Source organism: Vidua chalybeata, chromosome 14, assembly GCF_026979565.1.
Source record: "Vidua chalybeata isolate OUT-0048 chromosome 14, bVidCha1 merged haplotype, whole genome shotgun sequence".
In the NCBI taxonomy this organism is placed as follows: domain Eukaryota; kingdom Metazoa; phylum Chordata; class Aves; order Passeriformes; family Viduidae; genus Vidua; species Vidua chalybeata.
Window position 1 is genome coordinate 13,075,667 of NC_071543.1, and position 5,934 is coordinate 13,081,600.

Below are 5,934 nucleotides of genomic sequence, written 5' to 3' on the forward strand. Positions count from 1 at the left end.
GCTCTGCCTTGCGGGCGAGACCCTGCTGCCCCATCCCAGAGCCGCAGGGATTCCCGCAGGACCGGTGGGGAAAGGTCCGAGTGTCGCAGGCAGCTTTCATTGCCCTGGATCTCCATCAGTAGCCCCCGAGCCGCTTTATCCGGTGAGAGATGCCGGGATAACAGGTCCTGCAGTCAGGACACAGCCTGCCAGGACAGTCCACATTCCTCTGCATGGCCGGAGTTCTGCAGTGACTTTGCGGGCTCATCAGGTCACATTTCAATTCGTATTTCTCCATCCCCTGAAACGGAGTCCTTCTTCTCACGCTGCTGGAGTAAGCAAACCCCTGGCTGGGGCCGGAGGGCAGGACAGCGGGTGCGAGCAGCGCCCCAAAGTGCCAGGCTGCCTGCCAGGCCCTGCAAAGGAGCTTTCAGCACCTCCAAACCCGACTTGCTTTTGGAGTTCACTATGAAAAAGACACCGTGACAAACCCCAGAGGGTTATTTTTGGCAGAAAACTATATTTGAAAGAAAACAGAGCAGCCATCCTGTTGCAGCCAAAGGAGCCTGGGATATCCCTGCTGTGGTTCAGTGCTGCCTTTCTTGCTGTCTTTTCTCCCAGAGGCGAAAATGCCATGAGACTCTGGTTATAACCAAATTATTCACATGGGAGTATCTGCTCACACACTTAATATCCACAGCTTGTTTGCCCTCATTGAATAAATCTCCAGCTGTCTGAGCAATGCAATGACCCATCTGGGACCTCCTTCATCACCCTGTGAAGGGCAGTGGCAGCAGGGCAGGTCCCTGCACTGAATAGCCTCTACCTGGGCCAGGGGATCACAAACTAAAAAGACAAATAATTCACAGCACATCACTGCTGGTGGTGAGGAACCAAGGGCTGGTTTTGCCAAGAAGAGGTGAATTCCGCCCAGGAGGAATTCACTCCTCGCCTGTGCTAATATTAAAACGTGCTGGATGATTTAATTTGAGGCCCAGTTATCTTTCTCGCCACAGAGTTTAACACAATTGTGTGGCAGGATGTCTGCAGCAGTCAGATGGGAATAATAGAGGTGTTAGTCACTCCAGAAAAGGAATTAAATTGCGCCAGGCAGTTTGCACAGTTACTTCTGGTGCTGCCGCAGGGAGAACCCCTATGTCTTGTCTAGCAAAGCTTCAGCATTTTTTTAGGAAAGCACAGCGAGAACTTTTTATATCTTTGTCTGTCTTTCATAGCAGAGCAGGGTGTCCATGTCACAGCTGCCGTGGGGACTGTCCTGCTGGCGTCCAGGCGCCGAGGGAGGGTCATTGTCCCATTGTGTGGATGGGAAATGCGAGCACAAGGATGCAGAGTTCTGCTTGGAGGCTCTGAGCTCAAGTCTCTGGGGGCCTTGGCCTGAGCTTTAACTACAAAACCATCTTGCACAGTCCTTCCATGTGCTGAGTAAAACATTTCAGAGCATCCCTCTCTACCCATGACCCTTTGTCAGCAGCTTCCCTGTACTTGCTTCAGGCTGTCCCTCTGGAAACTCAGCCACTCTCTCCAGCTTAGGCAGCAGCATGGATAAACCTCCATCACAAATGCTTGAGCCTCAGCCAAATTTCCCAGAGACCAGCCAAGCTCCAGCAGAGCAGAGACAGTTCTGGCTTGTCCCGGCACTGATGCCCAGCTCCAAACCCCAGGGGCTGGTCCCTGTGACGTGGCCACAGGTGCCACTATGCATGAGGTCCATGAAGTCACAGTGACCTCATGGCCCAAGGGCTCAAGCTGCAGAGCAAAGAGCACATCCACCTGGAGGCACCATGGAGGAGAGGGATGGAGCAAACCCCAGCAGAAGGGAATGGCAGTTTTGGAAATGTGTGAGTCACGCTTGGATCTGACATTCCTGAAAAAGAGGCTGTGCTGGCTTCCTTGGCAGGTGACAGGGCTCTGGTGGGCACATCCTCGGGGTGCCCCACCACCCTGGGGCACACAAGAGCAACTGTGGGCAATGAACACTGAATGGTGGGCCTGAATACTGTTGGGGATTTCAATAGAAAATGCTTTCAGATTGAAATTACCTTGATTAGAGCTGTTGAATAATTTGTTGTGAATCAGGTTCTGTGCAAAGTTTGGCATTTTCACATTCATTATGTAATAATTGGTGATAACATTTTTCCCAGTTTTTATCCTGTGCTGATCTTGATATTAGCCTAAAATGCCAGCAGTGCCATGGCAAGAGACAGCACCCATGACAACATCCATGCCAGCTCGGGCATTACTTGCTTTTTGTACGGCAGGGACATCAAGCAACCCAGAACTGCTCCTCCCTCAGAAACATACAACCCACTGATGCTCATTTGGCTATTTTTAATTTGATTAAGGGCTCTGCAAGTCCCCTTGGGGGGATGAATGCAAATGGGGAGATGCATTTGTCACTGTGAACAACTTTCTATAAACATGTATTCCCATGTAAACCAATTTATTCCCAATTTATTCAGCAGTTTATTCAGTTTTCTTTTCCATCATTATGAGATTATGGTTTTAGTAATAAAAATTAGGATGAATAGTCCCTGATAACTACACTGACAATTTACAGAAGCAGAATTTCTTGCCTTCTATGCAAATTCCGGCAGAAATGTGTCAACAGAATTACTTAACAAAATAATAATAAGTATCAGTCATTATTCACAGAAATATTATGTAGATTCAGTGCATACTTTTACATGATTAAACTACAGGTGCAACACTTAAGGTGGGAAAAACCTATGTGACCACCACTGTGTCTTAGACTTAAGTAAGAATATGTCTAATTTTAATTGTTTGGAAGTGGGCTTTAAGTAAGCCACAAAAAAATTTGCTTTAAACTACCAGTCCTGTCTGTACAGGAAGTTGCACCAGTGTCTTTTAGCCAGTGCAAATCTGCATGCAGACAAACCCTGCGTGACACGTCCTCGTGGAGGCACATTCCAAACTCACAGCACACTGTACCTTTAGTGCTGACAGGTCAGCACCAAGAGCTAGGGCAGGAACTTTAAAAAAAAATGGGAGATCATTAGTTTATTCTGTGGTCATCAATGAATCCAGGACAAAAAAATTAAGCACTAAGTTATCAGCTGCAGTGAATTAATCGCCCAGTATTTGCTGTTCTGCTTCCTCCACTGGGCTTCACTAAATAGTTGCATCCACAGGAACTTCATAGCATTTGTAAAAACTTTATGTTTTAGGTGAAATGTGATTTCTTTGAAGGATAACTATGAACTGCAGTCAATAACACCAATGACTTCAAATCCTCAATCTGACTGCCATCATGATGGGTTGGCTAACAGGAAGACGAGCCTGTTGGTCTCTGTGTGTGCTCAGGCTGTTGTAAAACACCAACAGGGGCTCTGAGACCTGCTGCTGCTCTGAACCCAGCAATGCAAAGGGGTGGCTCCAAGGATCCACAGGAATCAGGTGAGAAAGATGTTGCCATAGATTTTTTAGAAGGGCATCTCCAAGGGACTGCACTGGCAGGTGAGCTTATGCCTCCCAGCAAAAAGAAATACAAACACTGAGCTGGAAGGTGGATTTGCAGCAGCAGAGCCCTAAAAGCAGGGCTTGTCCCATGCAGGAGTGGGAGCTGAGACCCCTCTGGTTTCTCCAGCTAGGACCCAGGGCAGTCCAGCCAGCTCAGCTGTAAATGTTATTGTGTATTTATAAATAAGAGCAGGCTGGAGGGATGACATGGCTCTGTTTACCCCAATGGCATGCAAAAGTAAACACCCCATATGAGCTGATCATTAACTTGCCTCCCCTGCTTTCGTGCCTATGTGAATAGGAACATTCCCCCTCTCTCCTTTGCTCTGTCTGGTTTTGTTTGCTCTATCTCCACAGAGCTGATTTAATAGCCCTCCTTGAACTCAGAGAAGGCTATCATTTGCCTGCAGATCAAAACAATGCTGACTGCCTTAGATTTGAAAACCCCCAATTTCTGCTTTATGATCGAGATAAAAATCCTCCTCTCAGTTTCAGAAAACAGGCAGTGAAACTTTGTGTGGTTCAGGACGATCCCACAAAACCCAAGACTTTACTGAGAGGCTGGGAGCAAGCCAATTTGATGCATTAATCTCGAGAAATAAATCACATAAATAAGAGATAAGCACGTTTCCCCCCAAGCAAATAGAGGCCACTTGGCTGTGAAAGGCACGTCCTTCTCAAATAATGAGTGGGAGACTAATTCCAGGCTCGCAGTCAGTATTTCTGTAGGGGCTTGCAGGCTGTGAGCAGAGGAGTAGCTGAGCATTATCAGGCATCTATTGAGAGGGTGTATGTCTGACACAGCTCACAGAGCCAGCAGAAAAGTCAGCACAGATTATTTTCCCACCCACACACTTTCACAAGGAGTCAACGGCGCCACTACTGCACAGGTCTCGTAAAGGGTCAAGGATTTATTTTTCTTGAGTGAGCAACAAACTTCTTTTTCCATCAGCAATAATATTTTGTGACAGTGAGGCACCATCCCTAGGATCCCAGTAGTCTCTGACCCAACAGACACTGAAACTGCAAGCACACTGTTGGGTAAGTGCCCAGCATTTGGTGGCTTGCAGAAACCCCTCCTCTGCACTGGGTGAGATGTCCAAGACAGACGCTGGAAAGGTGAAAAACTCTTGAATTGCCACTGAAATCCTAACCCACCTCCCTCATGTTTCATTGCATAGGCCTCAGTAATGAGGGCTTTGCAGGAATGCTGGTTGGCGTGTCAGGAGGAACATCACATGGATGGGGCTGGTGCAACACCAGGCATGGAGGGGCAGGAGGGGTTTCAGATATGAGCTAGTGGGTACAGAGGCAGAGGCTGTCTGGGTTGTGGTACCCAGCATCCACTTTGATCTGTCTTTTCCCTTTGGACAGTGAAAAGCCAGGGAGTTCTGTGTGGAGAAGCCACATGGATGAGGTCTGGTCCAGACTGCATTTGCAATCCTGAGTGCTGCAATGTGACTGTGGCAGCAAATTTGGGTTAATCTGGAGTTTGGCTTTTGTGGCTCTAGGAGGCACTTAATGAAAACCCAAACCAGCCAAGTCAAATGAACAAACACCCACATCCTTGGTAGCCTGACTCTGCTAAAATTAAATGCCCTGAGATGCGCTTCTCTCATCAGCTCATTCCTAAACTTGTCTCTGCGTTCTTCCCTCTGCAGCATCCACAAAGCAGGGCCGCACTGCAGCTCCCCAGGGTCACCCATCCCCAGCTCCTGCCAGGCAGTCCCATCTCTGCAGTGTTCCTGAGGTGGCCTGGGCTCTGTTCCTAGGCGCTGATGTTTCGCCTCCATCCCCACAGCTCTGTTTCAGCTTTTCTCATTTATTCTGGGCCATACTGGCAGCTGGCTTGATTCTTGCAAAGCTACCAAACCACATCTCATGGAGATTGATCACAGAAGCTATTGTTGTCCTGTGGAAAGCCATTTATTTGCTAGTTAGTCCCCAGGGTGTCTCTGGAGGGAGAGGGGGGAGGTGGACAATAATGAGAGTGAAGGGTGCCTGCTCGGCTCAGGCTTCCTCGGGGATGTGAAACCCCAGCCAACCACAGTGTGCTTCCACTCAGACATGGGACTATTTTTAGTGCAGCATTTCAACTGGGTTCCTGTTCCCTCTGCTCAGAGCCCAAATGTTCTCTCAGGCACTGACTATTGTGAGTACCCTGAGATGGGAGGGTGGCACAGCTCTTTTCTGCATGCTGGGCAGCTGTTAAGGCTCAAGATCAGGGCAGGTTGCAGATCTAACAGCCTTACCTGCAAAGGGCTCTTCAGGGCCTCCTCTGCTGAGGTCTGGGCTGATAACTCACAGCACAGGACAGACATCTGCTGCCCTTCTTCCTCTGCTCAGCTCTGTTAAACTCCCGAGCTGCGGGTCCTTTGCACTGGACCTGTGGAACCAGCCGGGTGTGCAGAGCAGGATGTGTTCAGGGATGCTGGAGGGCTGCAAATGTCACAGAGG

At 48.6% G+C, this 5,934-nt stretch overlaps 1 long non-coding RNA gene across 3 annotated transcripts; it reads left to right on the top strand.

Moving 5' to 3' along the window:
• The first annotated feature begins 1,759 nt into the window (after positions 1 to 1,759).
• On the top strand, positions 1,760 to 5,335 carry LOC128795352 (uncharacterized). 3 transcript variants are annotated; one of them, XR_008433494.1, is made up of 3 exons: positions 1,760 to 1,838; positions 3,343 to 3,414; positions 5,139 to 5,335. It is a non-coding gene; the product is annotated as an uncharacterized LOC128795352 (long non-coding RNA). The 3 variants fall into 3 exon arrangements; XR_008433495.1 differs by lacking the exon at positions 5,139 to 5,335 and adding an exon at positions 4,852 to 5,062; XR_008433496.1 differs by lacking the exon at positions 5,139 to 5,335 and adding an exon at positions 3,967 to 4,050.
• Positions 5,336 to 5,934: the final 599 nt, after the last annotated feature.